The sequence below is a fragment of the Trachypithecus francoisi genome, unplaced genomic scaffold (assembly GCF_009764315.1).
Source record: "Trachypithecus francoisi isolate TF-2019V2 unplaced genomic scaffold, Tfra_2.0 Lachesis_group0, whole genome shotgun sequence".
Lineage (NCBI taxonomy): Eukaryota > Metazoa > Chordata > Mammalia > Primates > Cercopithecidae > Trachypithecus > Trachypithecus francoisi.
The window spans coordinates 131,703,970-131,728,181 of NW_022681453.1; the positions used below are offsets into that span (position 1 = coordinate 131,703,970).

Sequence of the window (24,212 nt, forward strand, 5' to 3'; positions counted from 1 at the left end):
TCTTGGCTCAGTGCAACCTCTGCCTCCCAGGTTCAAGGGATTCTCAGGCCTCGGCCTCCTGAGTAGCTGGGATTACAGGCACCTGCCACCACGCTTGACTAATTTTTGTATGTTTATGGACTCTCTTTCTTTTTTCTGTTTTTTTTTTTTTTTTTTTTTTTTTGAAACTGTCTCACTCTGTCACCCAGGCTGGAGTACAGTGGCACAATCTCAGTTCACTGCAACCTCTGCCTCCTGGGTTCAAGCAATTCCCCTGCCTCGGTCTCCTGAGTAGCTGGGATTACAGGTGTGTGCCACCGTGCCCGGCTGATTTTTATATTTTTAGTACAGACAGGGTATCACCATGTTGGCAAGGCTGGTCTCAAACTCCTGAACTTAGTTGATCCGCCTGCCTCGGCCTCCCAAAGTGCTGGGATTACAGGCATGAGCCACCATGCCCGGCCCAAAGGGAACTGTCTTAAAGTGGGATTGAGTTGTTGAAGTACTCTCTGGGTCCCCAAGACCCCTCCTTCTGAACCCCTCTAGGGCCTAGAAATGCCAGAGCCATCAAACCCCCAAATCCAAAACTCCAGTGGGGGTGGGAAGGAGGCTGTTGGAACGGGGAATCTCTACTTCTCTTCCTCTGCTTTTTATTTTTTTTTTTCAGATGGAGTCTTGCTCTGTTACCCAGGTTGGAGTGCAGTGGTGCGATCTGAGTTCACTGCAAACTCCACCTCCTGGGTTCAAGTGATTCTCCTGCCTCAGCCTCCCGAGTAGCTGGGATTACAGGTGTGCACCACCATGCCTGGCTAATTTTTGTCTTTTTAGTAGAGATGAGGTTTCACCATGTTGTCCAGGCTGGGCACCCATCTGTTAAATGCTCCCCTCAGTGATGCCAGGAGGCCCCACTCCCACCCCAAGCCCAGCTTCTAGGTTTGTTTATTTTGACTCTTATCCTCACCATCAGAAAGAAGGAAGGACTGACCTCTCACTGTTATGCATATACACTTGCATATGGATTCTTAAAGAAAGTTCTAGAAAGAGACCTGGCATGGTGTGTTAGAGTGTATAGAAGACCAGCCCGCAGGTCCCTGAGAGAGGATATAGGAGAGATGGAGGTGAGTGGCTATGACTCCAAGGAGGGAAAGGGGCTGGACTTTGTCCTGACCCCACACCTGTGGGTCAGCCTTGGGACCCTCTTTGACCCTTTGAAGAACCCACAGGAATTGATGGAGCCAAGCACCCAGCCTGTGCCTTTACCTTTCAGGCCTGTTCTCCAGAAGCAAGATCACTGCTTTGACGAAGATGGGCTCCTGCTGTCCAGGCCCTTCACTTAATAATGTATTGTAAATATTTTTCTATTTCATTTAGTGTTTTGCTGTGCATCAGGATATTTGTTGGACACTCCATTGTGGATGGACCCTGGCTTCTTGCCCAATTGCTTATGTTGGAAATGCCCACCAGACTGGACCTCCCTGGAGACCAAACCCAGCCCATCTTGGGAGCTGGCCAGTGCCACATCCTCCCCCTCTTGCAGGGACCAGCTGAGTCATTTGCTCCATCTCGCACCTCTCAACACCTTCCTGTGTGGCGCTGGGCCACCTGTGGAAGCCCTGGCATGCCTTGCTACCACAACTCGCAGAAGTTATGGAGAAAAGGAGGCCCACACAGACTGAGAAAACACCAAGGTAAGGGCATGGCTGGGATCCCAGTGCAGGATCCCCGTTCTTCTGCAGTCACAGTCTTGGCTGAACTGAGCCCTTTGCTCCCAGTGTTTGGCTTGGATGCTAGACCAGGTGAGTCAGCCGTCCTGGCGCACTCTTTCGAGCTGAAAGTCACATCCAGATGGGGCTCTTGCCAGAAGGGTAGAATTATCGATCTCGTCTTCCCAGCCGCCTCTCTGAAACTAGGTCTGAGAATGTGTCCTGTGGGGAAGTGGGCAACGACAAGCCACAGGAGCTGACACAGATCAGCTCTAAGCAGCACGGAGCCTCACGTTGCCACCCAGGGCCTGGGCCCTCAAATGAGAGACACGCTTCTCTATGGGTCCTCAGATTCTTGGGCTTGAGCGTGCACCTCCCAGAGGATGCCAGATAGACCTGGTTGGCATCCCAGCTTCGTCACTGGCCAGTTGGGTGACCTTGGCCTTACCTCTCTGGGCCCTCAGAGATGAATTATTCTCATGTTAAAAATGGAAAATGTTGTCTGACCTTATGAAGATAAAAAGGTCAATGCATATAAATAGAATAGGGCCTTAAAACTGAAATTTCCACTAGACACCAATATGCACCATAGATGTGAAGATCCAAAGTGAGAGCCTGAGTTACCTTATGGAAGATTTTCTGTGGAAATGCCAAAAAATCTGATCTAAAAGTTTGAAACCCCTTTCCCACTTTGAGACTCTGAAAATGTAGACAGAGAGGTGATGGGAGGATGTTGTATGGCGGATGTCCTTGAAGAAAGCTGTGCTGCGAGTCCCATCCTGGGGACAGGTGAGCTCCTGCTCCCTTATCTCACACTTGGTAAAGGTGAGTGTCTGTGGGGCAGCTTCTTTAAGAGTCTAACATGAGGCCGGGCGCGGTGGCTCATGCCTGTAATCCCAGCACTTTGGGAGGCCAAGCTGGGCGGATCATGAGGTCAGGACTTTGAGACCAGCCTAGCCAACATGGTGATACCCCGTCTGTACTAAAAATACAAAAATCAACCGGGCATGGTGGCACACACCTGTAATCCCAGCTACTCAGGAGACCGAGGCAGGAGAATTGCTTGAACCCAGGAGGCGGAGGTTGTAGTGAACTGAGATTGCGCCATTGCACTCTAGCCTGGATGACAGAGCGAGAATCCATCTCAAAAAAGAAAAAGAAAAAATAAAAAGAGCCTAACATGAGACCCCTACAACTGAGGAGGGGGGTGGCCTAGGGTCTAGTTTCACCTGGGAAAGCTGAAGGGTGACAGGAGTGCTCACCAGCTGCTCTGGTGGGGCTGCTGCCATCTCACTGGGACCAGCCTGCACCCCCAGAGTTTTTTCTGGGTTAGAGAGGCAGGAGAGTTTCTTCTTAACAGAGGTAGGTCCCATGGCAGAGAAAGCCTGCAAGGACTTCATGTCTTGAGTCTATGTAGAGGGATCCTAGTGGGAAAAGGTTGGAACTGAATGCCTAGGGGCTGAGGATGGGGTCTCAGATGACCACCCGAAATGAAATTGGACTTGAGACACATCCATAGATTAGAGAGGACTTTGGGAGAAAGAGACTGGAGCCGGCACTCAGCTGGTAACTTGAGTGGAGGGGGTGTAAAAACAGAGGCAAAATTTAACATCTGCTGGCCAAGACAGTCTGAAGCCAACTCTATGGTAACTGGCTCGGGGAGGTCAAGTGGAAAGAGAGAGAAGACCAAGCCCTCTCCATTGTCTCCACTGGAGGTTCCCAGCTGGCCAGGCCTAAACTGGGGGAAGAGAGAAGAATGTAAGGTAAAAATAAGCTCAGAGTTTTGATGAATACCTCACATTAACATTCCAATTTCTGACTTGAGACTGCATTTGCAACTAAAAGCAACCACAGACTATTCTAAGCATGAGCAGAAAAATCTCAGGCCTGCTGAAATTGGCATCCAGGCTGGGCAGGGTGTCCCATTCTGAACAATTATGATGCAAGGAAATAGCACACTGGTTACTTAAGGCTCAGCAGCTTGGCAGCTGGTACAGGCATAGCAATAGCTCTTTGTCTCACTGCTCCACTCACCTGATGGTCTTTGGTTCACAGACTGCTCTTTCTCTAGCTCATAGGTTATTCCTTGAAGGATGTTTATCTGAATATCAAAGTCAAGTTCTCTTAGCAAATGCCACTTCTTACCACCGATTATCTTGAGCCCAATTTCCCTAGAAGTCAGATGGGCCGGGTGTGGTGGCTCACACCTGTAATTCCAGCACTTTGGGAGGCTGAGGTGGGCAGATCACCTGAGGTCAGGAGCTCAAGACCAGCCTGGCCAACATGGTGAAACCCCGTCTCTACTAAAAATACAAAAATTAGCCATGGCGGTGGGTGCCTGTAATCCCAGCTACTCGGGAGGCTGAGGCAGGAGAATCACTTGAACCCTGGAGACAGAGGTTGCAGTGAGCCAAGATCGCACCATTGCGCTCTAGCCTGGGCAACAGAGCAAAATTCCATCTCAAAAACAAAAACAAAGAAGTGAGATAACCTCCTTGATGGATACTATCCTGAGAGAGAGAACATGATGTGTTTTTTTTCTCTGTTCCAGACAGGGGCAGTGTTACCCAAGAATCAGGCCGGAAGATGGAACCAGGCAGGCTGGCTTCTGCCTCTTAAAAGTCATATGGCCCCATGGACAGACTTCAGCTCTCTGCCCTACTGGCTGGTCACCTGTAAAACAGTTGATAGTAATAATGTGTATCTCACAGGATTAAGAGTATGTAATGAAATTGTCTATTAGGTTGAACTCTAGGAAATCCCTAACACTCAACCATTTTTTACACTACAAAAATAGTTTCTAATGATTCATCCAAATATGTAAAAAATGCTTTGTGACCTCTCCATTGCTAGTTATTGTGTTAAACGAAACAAAACAGCAGTAACAACAAAATTTTTCCATCCATGCTCAGAATAATGAGTCTCCAGAATTCTGTTTCCAGGAATGTCTCAAGGAGCCTGGTGAGTTGTAAAGTTGCCATGATCAACAGCTCAAGGCCTGTGAATGCTCAAGACCTTCCTGGTTCCCTTGCTAGATTTCCCCAGTACTCAGAGAGCTCACTGTCTCTCTTCTGGGCTTCACTGCGAAAAGCAAGCACAACCTGTGCCTCCAACACAAAAACCTCTCAATCATATTCTGAAATTTCACTACACTGTGTCTCAAAAGTATTGATTGTATTCATCCTGCTTAACACCAGGTGCACCTTCTCAATTCTAAGGACTCGCATTTTTCTTTGGGTTTGAGAAATATTCATTTATTCTTTTTGTTTTTTGAGACTGGATCTTGCCCTGTCGCCCAGGCACCAGTGCAGTGGTGCCATCATGGCTAACTGCAGCCTCAACTTCCCAAGCTCAAGCAATCCTCCCACCTCAGCCTCCCAAGTGGCTGGGACTACAGGCACAAGCCACCACACCCAGCTATTTATTTATTTATTTTTTTGTAGAGATGAGGTCTTGCTGTGTTGCCCAGGCTTGTCTTGAACTTCTGGCCTCAAGGGATTCTCCTTTCTTGTTTTCCCAAAGTGTTGGGATTACAGCCTTGAGCCAGCATGCCTGGCCTATTCATCTATTATTTAAAAAATATATCGCTCGAGCCAGGCATGGTGGCTCACGCCTGTAATCCCAGCATTTTGGGAGGCCGAGATGGGTGGATCACGAGGTCAGGAGTCATCCTGGCTAACACGGTGAAACCCGGTCTCTACTAAGAATACAAAAAATTAGCTGGATGTGGCGACGGGTGCCTGTAGTCTCAGCTACTCGGGAGATTGAGGCAGAAGAGTGGTGTGAACCCAGGAGGCAGAACTTGCAGTGAGCCGAGATGGGGCCACTGCACTCCAGCCTGGGCGACAGAGTGAGACTCCATCTCAAACAAAAAAAAAAAAAAGAAGAAGGGAAAGAAATGGTGTAACATATATATCACTTGTCAGGTTGATAAATTTGACTATATAAAAATTAAAAACTGTGTATGAGAAAAGACTCAATAGAAAAAAGATTTAAAGAGGAAGTTTACAGAAAAAGTGTCCCAAATGTCTGATAGACCATGAAGGGTAATCAGCCTTAGCAGAAATCAGGGTCATGTAAATTAAAATTATAGTGAGGTATAATTTCTCACCTATCAGATTGGAAAAGCTAAAAAGTCTGAAAATAATAAGTATTGGTGAGGATAAGGGAAAGTAGGAAGTGCTGTATACTGCTCATGGGAGTATAAATAGAAGAGTAATTTGGCAGACTTTAGTAAAATAGGAAATGTGCATATCCTATCATCTTATAATTCTTCTAGGTATACACTTGGAGAAACCTTCACCCATGTGCAGAAGGTGATATGTACTATTATTATATTGTTTCATTGTTTCATGATGGTAAAAATTTGGAACTACTGCATAAGTCCATCTATAAATAAAGCACTATATAAAAATGTAGTATAGTTATACAGTGAAATGTTCTATAGCAGTGTGCAGAAATTAACTGACTCTTTATAAATGTGGAGAAAGCCAAAACTTATAGTGCTGAGTGAAAATAGCTAGTTGTAGAACCCTACATACAGTGTTAATAAATATACATTCTTGTATTGTGTATTGTATTGGAAAAGTATATACAAATTTATGATGGTGGTTGCTGCCCTAAGGGAAAGGGAGGAGATTAGGGTCAGTAAGACCATTAGCCTTGTCCATACTGTTTTATTTCTTTTAAAAAATTAATTGAGCTGGGCACAGTGGCTCATGCCTGTAATCCCAGCACTTTGGGAGGCCGAGGCAGGAGGATCACCTGGGGAGTTCGAGGCCAGCCTGGTCAACATGGTGAAACTGTCTACTAAAAACACACAAATTAGCCAGGCGTGGTGGTGCGCACCTGTAATCCCAGCTACTTGGGAGGCTGAGGCACAAGAATCGCTTGATCCCGGGAGGTGGAGGTTGCAGTGAGCCAAGATCATGCTACTGCACTCTAGCCTAGGTGACAGAGTGAGACTCTGTCTCAAGAAAAAAAAAAAATTAATTGAAGCACATTTAGTAAAACAATAAATTGTCAGCATTGATTGATGGTAACATAGTATTATATTATTTACTGTTCTATTTTGTAACTTTAACATTAAAAAAATTCTCTCTGTTCTGTTTTCTTCTTCTAGAACATCCATTAGAGGGATGTTGGAACTTCAGAATGTATTTTTCATATCCCTTAAATATATTAATTTATATTTTTCTTCTCATACTGCATTCCAGAAGGGTCTCTCAGCTTAATTTTCCAGCTCAGTAATTCTTTTCTTCTAGCCTCCTTTTTTTTTTTTCTTTTATAATACTGCTTTTATCATATTGTTAAAATAGTCACTGGTCAGTGTTTGTGTTTACAAAACCATTTTTGTTAAGACTTTATGCCCTCTTTTGTCCATCTATGTGATGATGTTAGGAAGAAATGAAGTGGCCCGGGCACAGTGGCTCACACCTGTAATCCCAGCACTTTGGGAGGCTGAGGTGGGCGGATCACAAGATCAGGAGTTCGAGACCAACCTGACTGATATGGTGAAACCCCATATCTACTAAAAATACAAAAATTAGCCAGGCGTTGTGGCACATGCCTTAATCCCAGCTACTGAGGAGGCTGAGGCAGGAGACTCACTTGAACCTGGGAGGCGGAGGTTGTAGAGAGCTGAGATTGCACCACTGCACTCCAGCCTGGGTGACAGGGTGAGACTCCATCTCAAAAAAAAAAAGAAGAAAGAAATGGTCTATCATATACATACACACACACACACATATTTTTGCTATATGCTTATTAGAATGTCTGAGGTAATATCTTAAAAATGAACAATACAAAGAGATGGTAACAGGAACTCTCATATACTGCTCAAGAGTATACAAAATGGTATGGTCTTTTTTTTTTTTTTTTAATTTTACTGTAAGTTCTGGGATACATGCGCTGAACACGCAGTTTTGTTACATGTGCCATCGTGGTTTGCTGCACCTATCAACCCATCATCTAGGTTTTAAGCCTCACATGCATTAGATATTTGTCCTACTACTCTCCCTTTTCTTTCCCCCCACCCCCACAACAGGCCCCAGTGTGTGATGTTCCCCTCCTTCTGTCCATGTGTTCTTATTGTTCAACCCCCACTTACGAGTGAGGACATGTGGTATTTGGTTTTCTGTTCCTGTGTTAGTTTGCTGAAGATGATGGTTTCCAGCTTCATCCAGGTCCCTGCAAAGGACGTGAGCTCATTCTTTTTTATGGCTGCATAGTATTCCATGATGTAGATGTGCCACATTTTGTTTATCCAGTCTATCATTGTGGGGCATTTGGGTTGGTTCCAAGTCTTTGCTATTGTAAACAGTGCTGCAATAAACATATGTGTTCATGCGTCTTTATAGTAGAATGATTTATAATCCTTTGGGTATATACCCAATAATGGGATTGCTGGGTCAAATGGTGTTTCTGGTTCTAGATCCTTGAGGAATTTCCACACTGTCTTCCACAGTGGTTGAACTAATTTAAACTCCCACTGACAGTGTAAAAGCATTCCTATTACTTCACATCCTCACCAGCATCTTTTGTTTCCAGACTTTTTAATGATCGCCATTCTAACTGGCATGAGAAGGTATCTCATTGTGGTTTTGATTTGCATTTCTCTAATGACCAGTGATGATGGGCTTTTCTCTTTTTTTTTTTTTTTTTGAGACAGAGTCTCTGTCGCCCAGGGTGGAGTGCAGTGGTGTAATCTCTGCTCACTACAAGCTCCGCCTCCCGGGTTCACGCCATCCTCCTGCCTCAGCCTCCCGAGTAGCTGGGACTACAGCTGATTTTTGTTTAGTAGAGATGGGGTTTCACCATGTTATCCAGGATGGTCTCGATCTCCTGAACTTGTGATCCGCTCGCCTCAGCCTCCCAAAGTGCTGGGATTACAGGTGTGAGCCACCACGCCTGGCAATGATGAGCTTTTTTTCATATGTTTGTTTTGGCCACATGAATGTCTTCTTTTGAGAAGTGTCTGTTCATATCCTTCACCCACTTTTCTTTTTTTTTTATTTTTTGAGATGGAGTTTTTGCTCTTGTCATCCAGGCTGGAGTGCAATGGCGTGATCTCGGCTCACTGAAACCTCTACTTCCCCAGTTCAAGTGATTCTCCTGCCTCAGCCTCCCGAGTAGCTGGGATTACACGTGCCCACCAACACGCCTGGCTAATTTTCATATTTTTAGTAGAGACGGGGTTTCAGCATGCTGGCCAGGCTGGTCTCGAACTCCTGACATCAGGTGATCCGCCTGCCTCGGCCTCCCATAGTGTTGGGATTACAGGCATAAACCACTGTGCCTGGCCTCCTTAACCCACTTTTTGATGGAGTTGTTTGTTTTTTTCTTGTAAATTTATTTAAGTTCCTTGTAGATTCTGGATATTAGACCTTTGTCCGATGGATAGATTGCAAAAGTTTTCTCCCATTCTGTAGGTTTCCTGTTCACTCTGATGATAGTTTCTTTTGCTGTGCAGAAGCTCTTTAGTTGAATTAGATCCCATTTTCAATTTTGGCTTTTGTTGCAATTGCTTTTGGTGTTTTAGTCATGAAGTCTTTGCCCATGCCTATGTCCTGAATGGTATTGCCTAGGTTTTCTTCTAGGGTTTTTATGGTTTTAGGTTTTACGTTTAAGTTTTTAATGCATCTTGACTTAATTTTTGTATAAGGTTAAGTCTAACTTCTTCTTCTTCTTCTTTTTTTTTTTTAGATGGAGTTTCACTCTTGTTGCCCAGGCTGGAGTGCAATGGCACAATCTCAGCTCACCGCAACCTCCACCTCCCAGGTTCAAGTGATTCTCTTGCCTCAGCCTCCTGAGTAGCTGGGATGACAGGCATGGGCCACCACGCCTAATTTTGTATATTTAGTAGACACAGGGTTTCTCCATGTTGGTCAGGCTGGTCTTGAACTCCCGACCTCAAGTGATTCACCGGCCTAAGTCTCCCAAAGTGTTGGGATTACAGGCGTGAGCCACCATGCTGCCCGCCTAACCTCCACCTCCATTTATTTAAAAAAATATATTTTTTTCTAACCTCCTTAAAAAAAAATTTTGTCGTAGAAGACTTCACATTAGATCTCTCCCCTTAACTAATTTCTAAGTGTGCAGTACCTAATTGTTGACTAGAGATCCAGTGTTGCACAGCAGATCTTTAGAGCTTATTCATCTTGTTTGACTGAACCCTGATGCCTACTGATTAGTAACTCTCCCAGTCCCTGGTAACTGCCATTCCACTCTTCGATTCCATGAATTTCACCATTTTAGATACCTCATATAAGTGGAATCATGCAATGTTTGTCCTGTGACAGGTTTTTTTTTCACTTAGCCTAACATCCTCAAGCTTTATCCATGTTGTCCCATATTGCAGAATGTCCTTCTTTTTTTTTTTTTTTTTTTTTTTGAGATGGAGTCTTACTCTGTCACCCAGGCTGGAGTGCAGTGGCATGATCTCTGCTTGCTGCAACCTCTGCCTCCAGGTTCAAGTGATTCTTCTGCCTCAGACTCCTGACTAGCTTGGACTACAGGCATGCGCCACCATGCCCAGCCAATTTTTGTATTTTTAGTAGAGATGGGGTTTCACCATATTGGCCAGGCTGGTCTCGAACTCCTGACCTCATGATCCACCTGCCTCGGCCTCCCAAAGTGTTGGGATTACAGGAGTGAGCCATCGCGCTCGGCCAGAATGTCCTTCTTTTTAAAGGCTGAATAGTATTTCACTATATGTATATACCACATTCTCCTTACATATTCATCTGTCAATAGACATTAAGGTTGTTTCTACATCTTGCCTATTGTGAATAGTGCTGCAGTGAACGTAGGAGTGCTAATATCTCTTTAAGATCCTGATCTCAATTATTCTGGAAATATCCAGAAGTAGGATGCTGGATTATATGCTGGTTCTAGTTCTAATATTTTGAGAAACCTCCATACTGTTTTTCATAGTGGCACCTGCCCCATTTTTCATTCCCATCAACTGTGTGCAAGAGTTCCGATCTTTCTACAACCTTGTTAACACTTATCTTTTCCGGTTTTGGTAATAGCCATCCTGATAGGTGTGAGATGATAGCTTATTGCTGTTTTGATTTGCATTTCCCAGATGATTTGTGATAATTAGTGCTCAAATAGGGATTGAACATTTTTTCATATACTTGTTGGCCATTTGTATGTCTTGTTTGGAGAAATGTCTATTCAAATCATTAGCCCATTTTAAAATCAGGTTATTAGTTTGTTCTAAACTATTCAGTTGTAGAAGTTCCTTATATTTTTAATTTTATTATATTTTATTTTTGAGACAGAGTTTCGCTCTTGTCACCCAGGCTGGAATCTCAGCTCACTACAACCTCTGCCTCCTGGGTTCTAATGATTCTCCTGCCTCAGACTCCCTGGTAGCTGGGATTACAGGTAGGCACCACCACACCCGGCAAATGTTATATTTTTGGTAGAGAAGAGGTTTCACCATGTTGGCCGGGCTGGTCTGGAACTCCTGACCTCAGGTGATCCTCCTGCCTCGGCCTCCCAAAGTGTTGGGATTACAGGCATGAGCCACCGTGCCTGGCTCCTTATATTTTTTAGAGATTAACCCCTCACCAGTCATATGGTTTGAACATATTTCCTCTCATTTCATAGGTTGCCTTTCATTCTTGATTCTTTCCTTTGCTGTGCAGAAGCTTTTTAGTTTGATGTAGTCTCACTTTTTATATTTGCTTTTGTTGTCTGTGCTTTTGGTGCCATATCTGTGAAATCACTGTGAAGATCAATGTCACAAAGATTTTCCTCAGTGTTTTCTTCTAGGAATTTTATAGTTTCCTCTTTCTTTTCTGATTTCATTTAAGTGTTTTACCTTTTTTTCTGAGTTAGTTTAGCCAAAGATTTGTCAATTTTCTTTATCTTTTCAAAAACCTAATTCTTAGTTTTGTTCATTTTTTTCTTTTCTTTATTGAGACGGAGTCTCACTCTTTCACCCAGGCTGGGGTGCAATGACGTGATCTTGGCTTGCTGCAACCTCTGCCTCCCGGGTTCTCCTGCCGGGTTCTCCTGCCTCAGCCTCCCAAGTAGCTGGGATTACAGGCATGCGCCACCACGCTTGGCTAATTTTGTATATTTTTAGTAGAGATGGGGTTTCGCCATGTTGGTCAGGCTGGTCTTGAACTTCTGACCATAGGTGATCCGCCCACCTTGGCCTCCTCAAGAGCTGGGATTACAGGTGTGAGCCACCGTGCCTGGCCAATTTTTTTGTATTGTTTTTCTTTTTTCAATCTTATTTATCTGTGCTCTAATCTTTGGTATTTCTTTCTTTCTGCTAACTTTGGGCTTAGTTTGTCATTTTCTTCCCAGTCAGTTGAGTTGTGAAATGTATGAGATGCAACAAAAGCAGTCCTAAGAGGGTATAGTGATACATGCTGACATTTACAGTTACAGTAATTATTGATAGAAAAACATTTACTATTGCCATTTTGTTAGTTGTTTTCTGATAGCCTTGTGGGTTTTTTTTGTCTGTCTTTTCTTCCTTGCTGTCTTCCCTTGTGTTTTATTTTTTGTATTGCTATGCTTTGATTCCTTTTGTGTGTGTGTGTGTGTGTGTGTGTATGTAACTTCTTGTTTTTTTATTTTTTTTGAAGATGGAGTCTCGCTGTGACACCCAGGCTGGAGTGAAGTGGGACAATCTCGGCTCACTGCAACCTCCACCCTCTGGGTTCAAGTGATTCTTCTGCCTCAGCCCCCTAAGTAGCTAAGATTACAGGCATGCGCCACCACGCCCAGTTAATTTTTGTGTTTTTAGTAGAGGTGGTGTTTCACCATGTTGGCCAGGCTGGTCTCAAACTCCTGGCCTCAGGTGATCCACCTGCCTCGGCCTCCCAAAGTGCTAGGATTACAGGGGTGAGCCACTATGCCTGACCCTTGTGTAACTTCTATAGGTATTTATTTTGTAGTTACTTTGGGGCTTAGGTAAAATATTTTATAGTTATGACAGTTTATTTTAAGCTGATAATTTAAGTTTAATCACGTACAAAAACTTTACACTTTAACTTCTACCCCCATCACACTTTATATTATTATCATAATTTACATCTCTTCACTGGGTGCATATGCCAAGGCTTGAATGTTTGTGCCATCAGAAACTCATGTTGAAATCTAATCCCCAGTGTGGCAGTTTTTGAGAGGTGGCGCCTTTAAGTGGTGATTGGATCATGAGGGCCCTGCCCTTAAGAATGGATTAATCCATTATTAGATTAATGGATTAATGGGTAAATAGATTATCACAGAAGTGGAACTGGTGGCTTTATAAGCAGAGGAAGAGAGATGTGAGCTAGTGCTCTCAGCCCCCTCACCATATGATGTCCTGTACTGTCTTGGGATTATACAGGGTGTCCCCACCAGCAAGAAGGCCTCCACCAGATGGGGTCTCATGACCTTGGACTTCCCTGACTCTAGAACTTTAAAAAATAAACTTCTTTCATTTATAGATTACCCTGTCTCAGGTATTCAGTTACAGCAACAGTAAATTGATGAAGATGGTATCTTTTAATATATTTTTGGTTATAGTTCTTTTTTTTCTTTCTTTCTTTATCTCTTTCTTTCTCTCTCTCTTTCTTTCCTTCCTTCCTTCCTTCCTTCCTTCCTTCCTTCTTTCTTTCTTTTTCTTTCTTTCTTTCTTTTTTCTTTCTTTCTTCTTTCTTTCTTTCTTTCTTTCTTTCTTCTTTCTCTTTCCTTTCTTTCTTCCTTTTCTTTTCTTTTTTTTTAGACAGGGTCTTGCTCTATTGCCTGAGCTGGAGTGCAGTGGTGTGATCTCGGCTCACTGCAACCTCTGCCTCTGGGGTTCAAGCGATTCTCCTACCTTGGCCTCCCCAGTAGCTGGGATTATAGGCACGTGCCACCATGACTGGCTAATTTATTATCCTTTTAGTAGAGATGGGGTCTCACCACATTGGCCAGGCTGGTTTCGAACTTCTGACCTCAAGTGATCTGCCTGCCTTGGCCTCTCAAAGTGTTGGGATTACAGGCGTGAGCCACAACGCCTGGCCGGTTATAGTTATTTTCAATGCTCTTGTCTTTTAACTTGTATAGGAGAATTAAAAGTGAAGTGTTCTATATTTGTCTATACATTTGCCTTTACCAATGAGTCTCATACTTTCTGTTAATATCATGTTGCTAGTTAGCATCTTTTCACTTCAACTTGAAGAACTTCCTTTAGCATTTCTTGTAAGGCAGGTCTAGTGATGAACTCAGCTTTTGTTTGTCTGGTAGTCTTTATTTCTCTTTCATTTTTGAAGGACAGTTTTGTCAGGTATAGTATTCTTGGTTGGCAGTTTTTTTTCTTTCAGTGCTTTGAATGTATTATCCTACTCCCTTCCTAGCTCAGTGATCCTTATAAATTGTAATTATTTTGTTGTCAGCTCATCTGCTTAATTTTTTATTTCTATTAAAAAATATTTGAGATGCCTTATTGACTTCTTTTAAAAAATCACAGCTTGCCTAAATTTGTTTTTGTTCCTTGGTTATTAGACCCTCCCTTATTCTTCCAAGTATTTGTCTTTTTTTTTTTTTTGGAGCTGGAGTCTTGCTCTGTCACCCAGTCTGGAGTGCAGTGGCACAATCTCGGCTCACTGCAACCTCCACCTCCCAGGTTCAAGCGATTCTGCTTCCTCAGCCTCCTGTGTAGCTGGGATTATAGGTGTGTGCCACCACACCCAGTTAATTTTTTTTATTTTCAGTAGACACGGGGTTTTTCCATGTTGGCCGGGCTGGTCTCGAATTCCTGACCTCAGGTGATCCACCCGCCTCGGCCTCCCAAAGTGCTGGGATAACAGGTGTGAGCCACTGCACCCTGCCTCTTCTGAGTATTTGATTTGTATTAAGTCTTGCTATGATTACACTTGGACTTTGTAATTTTTTTTTTAAATGGTTCATTCTATTTCTTTCATAGTGTGGCCTTACTCAAATAATTGCTGATTGTTGATGTGCTCTTTGTTTTAATTGAGAGACTCTGTTAGACTCTCTGATGTCTGTGCTGCTTGCTTTGGGAAAGAGTGGGATGGAAGTGAGGTTGGAGACAAGGAAGGGTGGACAGTTGGGAACAGGGTATGGCACAGGCTGGTCTTGCGGATGTGGGTGCTCCAGTTTCTAGTATTCATGGAGCACTGCTTTGTCTCTCTGACCCAAGCTGACAGCCATTGCCCTACCTGGTGGGAACCCAGTTGCCTCTGGCTGGCTGGGCATTTGTGAATATGTGAGCAGGAATTGGTTTATGGAGGCCAAACATGTGGCAGTTCCTCTTGATGGTTTCTCCCTTTGGGTTGCCCCAGATCCCTCCAGCTCCCAGGCCCTTCCTCCTTAGTCATGGTGCTCTCCCATCCACATTTTAAACTAAGTTTTCTTTCTTCAATCAGATCCTATCATCATTTCATCAGCGTTTCATCTTTAGGAATTCTCCAAGTTTCTGGTCTATCAAGAGACCGCTTCATGATTTTTGAGTTATAACTTTAAACAATATCTTTTCTTTCATTTGTTAGGAATATATCTTATTTAGGCCAGGTGCAATGACTCACATCTATATTCCCAGCACTTTGGGAGGCCAAGGCGGGTGGATCACCTGAGGTCAGGAGTTTGAGACTGGCCTGGCCAACATGGGGAAATCCCGTCTCTACTAAAAATACAAAAATTAGCTGGGCATGGTGGTGCATGCCTGTAATCCCAGCTACCGGAGAGGTTGAGGCAGGAGAATTGCTTGAACACAGGAGGCAGAGGTTGCAGTGAGCCGAGATCATGCCACTGCATTCCAGCCTGGGCAACAGAGCAAGACTTGGTCTCAAAAAAAAAAAAAGAAATATATCTCATTTATGGTCCACCATCTGTGAATCTCAAGCTTGGAGAGAAAGCTTACGTCTAGATACATAGATTTGGGAATCATTTGAATAATAAATGAGAACTTGAAGCGTGGTAAGATAAAAGATATTCAGAGAATGTGTGCACAGAGAGAGGAAAAGCCAGCCAAGGGCAGAATTTAGGAAATTACCTGTTCTGAAGGGGTTGGCATACAATGAGAAGCCAGTGGCAAGGGGTAATTGGAGAGGTAACAGTAGACTCAGAGAGAGGGAGAGGAGAGAAGAAGGATAAAGACTACAGAGAGGTGATATGTCAACCCTGAGAAAAGGTCACAAGGACAACACCTGAAGCTGCTGTTGACCTTCAAGAGCTGCCTCACTGGAGGGGTGAGGTCAAAGCCATATGGAGATGAGCTAAGGAGTGAGTGGGAGAAAGCGAAGGCAGGCAGGTGAGCACCCTCCGATGACGGTAGTGAGAGAGGGCAGGCAAAGTTGGGGGGGCTTGAAGACATATAGAGCCGGGGTGGATTCTGATAGACCCCTGGAAAAATCCCTCCATTGAATTGACTCCCCCATCCCACTGCTACCACCTGCAGGGCTTGCCTCTGATCTTGTAGTACAGGAGCAGATATTCTCAGTCGGTCATTATTAAGGGTGGTGGAGGTCAATCCTTCTCTCCGGTCATCACAATCTGATCTAGCAGGCATCTGCTGTTCTCCGGCCTCTCTTTTTCCTCTGGAAGTGGAGAAGTCCCACCATCCTGGGCACGTCCCCTCCACCCTCCTTCCCCACATGATCCATGATCATGTCAGGATGCCAGTTCGTGGCCCCCACATCTTCGGTGGTTTTCCCGTAACCTAAGCCCCTAGCATGTCCTTTAAGGCTCCCATGCTCTGGCCCTTTCTCTGTAATCTCAGTCCCTCCATGCATTGCTACTGAGCCTCTATTAAGAGCCAGGCAAGGGGCTCATGGCCTAGCAGTGGGGCACTGAGACACCTCTGGAGCAAATGGTACAATACCATGTAGAATATTCTGGCATCAAGGTTTGTCCTGGGGCCAGATGGCACTGAGACGGGAGTGGATTAGGTCTAGGGGAAGAAAGCTAGTTGGGTTGGCATGTGCAAAGGCCTGGAAACAAGTCTGTGGCACACTTGGTAAAGGCAGGTGGCTTTGTCGCCTAGACCCAGGAGCAGTGTGTGAGTTTGTGGAGGGAAAGAAAGGGTGAGAAAGACAGGAAAGCCTGTGAGGGCTGTGGAAATGCACTCTGTTCCAAGGCGATGGGCCATGCGGAAGTGTTGTAAGCAGGAGGCAGCCTGCCCACGTTGGCGTTCCACAGAGATGGCCCTGGGGTCTGTGCTGGAGGAAAGACAGCACAGGAAGATCCATTAGGAAGCTTGTTCTGTGCAGGCAGGTGGTGACGAGGACCTGTGCTTCCCTCAGCAGTGGGAGGTGATTAGAGACCATTCCCACACAGTAGCAGGCAAGGGTTGGTGAGGAGCAAAAGTGTGGCAGGCATTTCTAAAGAGAATGCTGTTTAGGTGGTGCAGATCCCACAACATGTGACACAGGGAACAGAGCAGGGGAGGTTGTTGAGCCTCATTGTCCATCTTGCTCCCAGGCCCCACATCCCACCCACACACCCTTCACCCAACAGGTCTCTTCTCTGAACACACGCCGTCTTGCCACACCTTTGCTAATGGTGTTCTTTCTGCCTGAAATGCCCTCACCACCCACTCTTCACCACCTCATACATAATAAAATAAATGATAATTAGAGCAACCTTTTGAGCTCTCACCACAAATCCAGGGAGGATGCTGACTTCTCTGTTTGTATATTTAATACTCACAACAAGCCTATGAGATGGACATTATTATTCCAGTTGCTAGATGTAGAAACTGGAGCCCAGAGGTGGTTACGTTGCTGCTGGGCACCAGGCAGAGCTGGTTTCTGGGCTCTGTGGCACTGGGAAATGCTAGGACCAGTTCTTACCAGTCCCTGGAATGAGCTCCCATCCATAGTTCCTGGGCTCGCCTGTCTCGTGGAGGAGCGGGCAGGAGGGAGGGAACACCCAGCATTGAGGACTTTTTCCTTCCTCTTGAAGCAGTCTCTTTCCACTCTTTCCAGTCTCTTGCATTCTCTTCTTCTTCTATTTTTTTTTTTTTTTTTTTTTTGACGGAGTCTCACTCTGTGGTCCAGGCTGGACTGCAGTGGTGCAATCTCAGCTCACTGCAACCTTCACCTCTTGGGTTCAAACAATTCTCCTGTCTCAGCCTCCTGATTAGCTGGGACTACACGCATGGGCCACAATGCCCAGCTACTTTTTTTTTTTTTTAGTAGAGACGGGCTTTCTCCATGTTGGTCAGACTGGTCTTGAACTCCTGACCTCAGGTGATCCTCCCATCTCGGCCTTCCAAAGTGCTGGGATTACAGGTGTGCGCCACCGTGCCCAGCCTCTGGCATTCTCTTCCTCTCTACTTCCCTACCCTTCAGGGTTGGGGTTCTTTCACGTTGTAACTTAGACTTTTGTGTCATCACTCAGTCCATGCTCATGTCTCAATGACCACCTGCATCTAGCAATTCCCAACTCTTTATCTTGATCCCAGGCCTCTTTCTCAAGCACCAGCCATGTATAGCCACTTACCTAGTTGACATCCCAATTTAAACATGTGACATGGCATACAGAATTCATGATCTTCTTCTCCCTCCCCTCCCTCTTCTCTTCCCTGCATCACTGAGTGACCCGCCATCCGACCTCCCCAGTGCTGAACCCAGAACCCCATGTGTCCTTTACTTATCTGCGTATGATGCCCAACCTCTCCCAGCCAGCTTACAACCACAAGGCTCAGTCGATTTTCCGTTAAACATCTCTTAACTCTCCATTCCCTTCCGTTCCTATGTCTGGTTGACTGCCATGGCTTTCTTCTTTATTTCTTTTTCTCCATCTATTGTCTTAATAGCAACTGTAGACATCTTTCTAAAGTGGAGAATAGCTTAGATGCAATGCAGCATAGACTGCAGGGCCGAACTTCCTGGGTTCGTATTGTGGCTTTCTTACTTACTACCTATATGACCTTGGGGAAATTACTTATTCTTCAGCTTCCTCATCTCTAAAATGAGAATATTGACAGGTTTTATACAGTCTCTTATTCCAAACCCTTGGGATCACATATGTTTCAGAATTCAGAAGTTCTGCATTTTATAAAAGGCAACACTTTGCCTGTGTCCTATGTTTTTAACGTTCCTGGTGAGATCTGGGGCAGTACCCTGCAATCAAACATGGCATTTCTGCAGTGAAACATACACATATTCACAAAGATAGAATGTCAGTTCGGATCAATAAAGATGTCAGTTCAGCTCAAATTTTGCTGCCAAATAAGTTATGAAAATCTTTAGATTGGGAGAGTTTTGGATTGTGGAATTGATGTTAGCAGATAGTGGACCTACTTCATAAGGCTGGTAAGAAAGATTACACAAATTTGGTCAGGTGCAGTGGCTCGCACCTGTAATCCCAGTATTTTGGGAGGCTGAGCCAGGTGGATCACCTGAGGTCAGGAGTTCAAGACCAGCTTGGCCAGCAGGGTGAAACCCTGTCTCTACTAAAAATACAAAAATTAGCTGGGTGTGATGGCACATACCTATAGTCCCAGCTACTCAGGAGGCTGAGGTAGGAGAATTGCTTGAAGCCAGGAGGCTGAGGTTGCAGTGAGCCAAGATCATGCCACTGCACTCCAGCCTGGGCAACAGAGCAAGACTCCGTCTCAAAAAAAAAAAAAAAAAAAAGAAGAAGAAAGATTACATGAAGTAAATGTGCCTAATAATTTTATAGTCATTTGCAGAGTGCTTGGCACACCGTTGGGTGATATAAATGCTGGTTAAGCTGGGCGTTTTTCTACTTAAACCCTCCTGTGGAATCTCCTAGGTCCCAGGAGAAACCTCCCTCTGGGGAAGGTCCTGCATGCTACCACTGTCGTCTGGGAGCCACCTCTGCCGCATTTTTTTCAACTCCTCCATTGCTCTGCTGATTCACAGCCTCCAGCTTCCAGAACCTTTCCCCCTGTCGGGACCGTAGTCCACCTGCCTTTTCACATGCTTGTCCTGTTTGCTCATTGGGTTCCAGGAGGCTCTTTCTGTTCCCTACCTCTGTGTATGGCCCCATCGTCCTTACCCCACTGTCCTGCAAGTGCTCGTGAACTCGCCTGCCTCTCCACTGCCCTCTCTTCTCCCTCAATGAAGGAACCCTGGGATCTTGCTCGCACCTAGTATCTGGCACATAGTATACCCCCAGGAAGTATTTATTGTGAAAATCAATAAATTACCCGAATTGATATTTGCTGACCATCTGTGTGCACGAGGCTGGTGGTAAGCCTTTTGCACAATCATTCCACGCAGATTGCAAAGCTCCTCTCTGAGGTAGCATCGTAAACCCTGCTTTCCCTTAGAAGTTTGTGCTCCCCGATCTCCCACCTTCTGGTCCCTCTTGTATCTGTCATTCGGTCACCTCGCTTGCCCACTAAAGATTTTGGCATGCATTCCATGGTTTTCCCTGGCAGCTCAGGCCCTTCCCATGTCCTTGTCCAGAAAGCCCCATGCTGGCTTCCCTGTTCTTGAGGCCCCTCATCTCTGGGGGGTTGACTTACTTCAGTCACTCACTCCTGAGGCCACACACAAGACACAAACTCCAAACCCCACCCCCGTTTTGTGCCCCACACGCCTGTCCTCCCCTCATGCAGACCCCCACTACTCTCCATGTAAATGTCATTTTATAATGAGGCATCTTTCAGCACACTAACCTGCCATTCCCTGCAAAGCGCTATACACTGGTTTTGTCTGCATCAGTTTTTTTTAACAAAGGACTTACTGCCATATTTTAAAAGATCCAGTCATTTTACACACACAAAAAATCCAGATTTATGGCTTTCCTTAGAAGAGAAAAATCAGAAGATCTGAACTCAAGCCTTGCATTCCTGCCAGAGATCAAGTATCCTGGGCTCCTCTCCGGTTTGCCTAATTTCTACCACACCCCTCTTCTCTTATTTATCTCACCTGACCAGCCTGAAGGCATCTGAGTATGTGACCTTGGTCTTGGATGGAAAAGTTTTCAAGGCAGGAAAAAAACCTCCTTATGTTGGCCAACCCGGAAGTTTCTTGGTCATAAAATAGTATGGATGACAAAGTCCCCTGTTTGTTGAGCACTGACTATATGCTGGCACTTCACAGGCAGTGTGCCTCTTGATCCTTACACAACCCTAAGAGGTGCAAACTATTATTCCCTGCCCCCCTGTTTTTCTTCTTCTCAGATGAGAAAACCAGGTGCTCAGAAAGGGCAAATAATTTGCTTACTGACACACAGCTAGAAAGTAGCAAGACTTGGGTGGGTGCGGTGGCTCATGCATGTAATCTCAGCACTTTGGGAGACCGAGGTGGGTGGATCTCCTGAGGTCAGGAGTTCAAGACCAGCCTGGCCAACATGGCAAAACCCTGTCTCTACTAAAAATACAAAAATTAGCCAGGCATGGTGACGCGTGCCTGTAATCCCAGCTACTAGGCGGGGCTGAGGCAGGAGGATCGCTTGAACCTGGGAGGTGGAGGTTGCAGTGAGTTGAGATTGTGCCACTGTACTCCAGCCTGGGTGACAGAGTGAGACTCTATCACAAAAAAAAAAGAAAGTAGCAAGACTTTGTAGGTGCATGAACTAAGATTGCTCCAAGTACCAGACCATTTGGATCTTGGTGAAACATGCAAGATATGAGTGCAGATTGTGAGATCTGGGGCAGTACCTGCTGACACCTTTGGCCAACAGGATCCATCTTTCACAGAGAACCAAACCCTTCATAGGGTTTCGCAGAGTCTTAGGTACAGTAGACACGCTGGAAGATTTTTTGAAGAGCGACATTTTGCTTATAAAACTCTTGGCTGGGCACAGTGGCTCACGCCTGTAGGGAGCAGTTTGGGAGGCCAAGGTGAGTGGATCACCTGAGGTCAGGAATTCAAGACCAGTCTGACCAATATGGTGAAACCCCCAACTCTATTAAAACTACAAAAATTAGCCAGGTGTGGTGGTGGGTGCCTGTAATCCCAGTTACTTGGGAGGCTGAGGCAGGAGAATTGCTTGAACCTGGGAGGTGGAGGTTGCAGTGAGCTGAGATTGTGCCACTGGACTCCAGTCTTGGCGACAAGAGCAAAACTCCATCTCAAAATAAATAAAATAAAATAAAATAAAACTCTCTAATGACCTGATTGGTGGGGTTGGGAGTGGGTGTGTGCGGTTATAGGTCCAGAATGATGCTCCAATAAGGCTAGGAAGCAAAAAGGAGAAGGCCCAGGCCCAGGGGGAAACGGCTGAGGGTGGAGACGCTGCAGGTGAGGATGGGAAGGACACCAGTTTGCATTTGCTTCCTGAGACAGGAAGCTGGGCCCTTGCAGGCTCCCTGAGACAATGGCATCTCTGTGTAGGAGTTTGAGGGGGAAGTCTGGGGCTGCCTCAGACTCTGAGATAGAGGGGCTGCCAACTCCGACTCTCAAAACATGCATTCCTGCTATCTATGTTGTCTTCCTCTTTGGTTCTTACCTGACTCTCCTGGGGGTGTGTACTCTCCCTTGCCTCTACCTCTGAAACAAACACTCCATTGGCTCTGCTGGCAACCTCAGCTCCCTTTGGGTCGGACACAAAGTGATCCCTCTACCTGGGGTTTGACTTCTGGAGATCTGGGACTCATCACTTGGCTGAAGTTCTCTCAATGACAGGTTGAATGGAGGCCCAGGATCTTCCCAGACAGGGTGGCACCCAGGCAGCCAGACAGGAGGCTATGGCGCCTGGGCTTCTGTGAAGGCCTTTTCCCACGTAGAAGGGAAACAGTGGCCTCTTGCACTTTGTCTTTCAAAGCTCTGATAAACATGGGGTCATGTTTATGATAGAGGTTAAGAAAAGCAGGATTCAGTCATGTAAATACCGTGTGAGTTTAGCAGTTGAGAAAGGTAGCAGGAGGGAGATGTATCAGCACATCTGGAGGGATCATCCTATGCTGGTACCATTGTGGAGATTTCTCTTCTCTCTCCCTTTCCCTTCCAGATTTTCTACCACTTCCGGGTCTTCTACAATGAACAAGTATTACTTTTTTTTTATTTTTCTTTTTAATTTTTCTTTTTTCCTTTTTTTTTTTTTTCTTTGAGACAGAGTCTTGCTTTTGTTGTCTATGGCAGTGGTGCCCATAGCTCATTGCAGCCTTAACCTCCCAGGCTCAAGCGATCCTCCCACCTCAGCCTCCCGAGTAGCTGGGACTACAGGCGTGTGCCATCATGCCTGGCTAAAGGTGTTGCTTTTCTAAGAAAAACATTTTTTTTAAAAGAAGTTTCATCTAAAAACTTGTAAATGATAATAAGAACGTTAATATTTAGATGAAAGCTTGGAAGGAAAAACATCCAAAAGTTCACTCTGCTTCTTTCTGGAATGTTACCTGACCCTCCAAACAGGGAACGCCCAGCTCAAGTAGTCTGTCTGTCCCTCTTGCCCTGTTTATTCTTCTTCATGGCGTTGTGACGACCCGGCATACTTCATGTCCATGGAATTGCCTCTTGTCTGCTTTCCCCACTGGCAGGTCAGTGGCACAGGAACAAGGGCCCTTCTGGTTGTGTTCACCTCCATAGCCCAGAGCAGACCTGGCAGTGAGAAGGAGCTCCGTCACACATTTGAATGAAGGAATAGCCAGCTCGTGAGCAATTTCAATGTTCTTCTTATTTATGTATTTTGAGACAGGGTCTCACTCTGTTGCCCAGGCTAGAGTGCAGTGATGCGACCTTGGCTCACTGCAACTTCTACCTCTCAGGTTCAGGCAATCCTCGTGCTTCAGCCTCCCAAGTAACTAGAACCACAGGCACCCACCACCATGCCTGGCTAAGTTTTTTATTTTTGGTAGAGACGGTGCTTCACTATGTTGGCCAGGCTGGTCTTGAACTCCTGGCCTCAAGTGATCCATTCACCTTGGTCTCCCAAAGTGCTGGGATTACAGGCATGAGCCACTGCGCCCATCCTTTATGTTATTGTTACTATATTCCTGAGTTTCCAGCTGTTTATCCAATAAACTTTCACTGCTTTCATAATCAGAAAAAAAAGAATAAATGTTATTTTTTTCTCCATGAAAATAGCACAATGAAGCAAACTCTCAATTCTAACATTTGAGAATGAAGTTCTTTTCTATTGAAGTTAGCATTTATTTTTATTTATTTATTTTTTTGAGATGCAGTCTCACTCTGTCACCCAGGCTGGAGTGCAGTGGCGTGATCTTGGTTCACTGTAACCTCTGCCTCCTGATTCAAGCCTTAACTTCCTGAGTAGTTGGGATTACAGGTCTGCACCACCACACCCAGCTAATTTTTGTTATTTTTAGTAGAGACAGGGTTTCACTATGTTGGCCAGGCTGGTCTCGAACTCCTGACCTCAGACGATCCACCCGCCTTGGCCTCCCAAAGTGCTGGGATTACAGGGTGAGCCACTGCACCTGGCCTGAAGCTAGCATTATTTTAAGTCTCAAACATACACGAGAAACCTGCTGGTGTGAGTCACATGTCTGTGTGGGTGCATTCCTGCTGAGCTGGTTGAAAGAATAGATGTGTGGAAAAAGATTCCACTCTTTGCAGCGACTCTTTGCCCATAGGGCCATCGACGGTCAACAAGATAGACCTGTGTAAATCTGCCTTTCCAGAAGGCTGGCTGGGAAAC

General features: G+C 45.2%; 1 long non-coding RNA gene across 1 annotated transcript in view; it reads left to right on the plus strand.

Moving 5' to 3' along the window:
• The window catches only part of LOC117083832, a 43,146-nt gene extending 23,325 nt beyond the window's left edge, over positions 1-19,821 (plus strand). The window contains exons 2-3 of the long non-coding RNA XR_004437226.1: positions 1,351-1,775; positions 19,416-19,821. This is a non-coding gene — a long non-coding RNA (uncharacterized LOC117083832). The remainder of the gene's footprint in view (positions 1-1,350; positions 1,776-19,415) is intronic.
• The last annotated feature ends 4,391 nt before the right edge of the window (positions 19,822-24,212 follow it).